General features: G+C 34.2%; 1 protein-coding gene across 1 annotated transcript in view; it reads left to right on the top strand.

Moving 5' to 3' along the window:
* The window catches only part of LOC113960781 (maestro heat-like repeat-containing protein family member 1), an 8,210-nt gene that overhangs the window by 661 nt on the left and 7,347 nt on the right, over window positions 1–202 (top strand). The window lies entirely within an intron of this gene.

Genomic DNA, 202 nt, shown 5'->3' with positions numbered 1-202 from the left:
TCACAGAATCACAGAGTCACAGAATCACAGAGTCACAGAATCACAGAATCAGAGAATCACAGAATCACAGAATCACAAAATCATAGAATCCCAGAATCAGAGAATCAGAGAATCACAGAATCACAAAATTAGAAAATCACAGAATCAGAGAATTATAGAATCATAGAATTATAGAATCACAGAATCAGAGAATCAGAGAATC

This window comes from Neopelma chrysocephalum, unplaced genomic scaffold (assembly GCF_003984885.1).
Source record: "Neopelma chrysocephalum unplaced genomic scaffold, ASM398488v2 Primary Assembly neopelma1_96883, whole genome shotgun sequence".
NCBI classification, from domain to species: Eukaryota; Metazoa; Chordata; class Aves; order Passeriformes; family Pipridae; genus Neopelma; species Neopelma chrysocephalum.
Note: the sequence above shows the minus strand (reverse complement) of the source record. Positions and strands in the feature narration are given on the sequence as shown.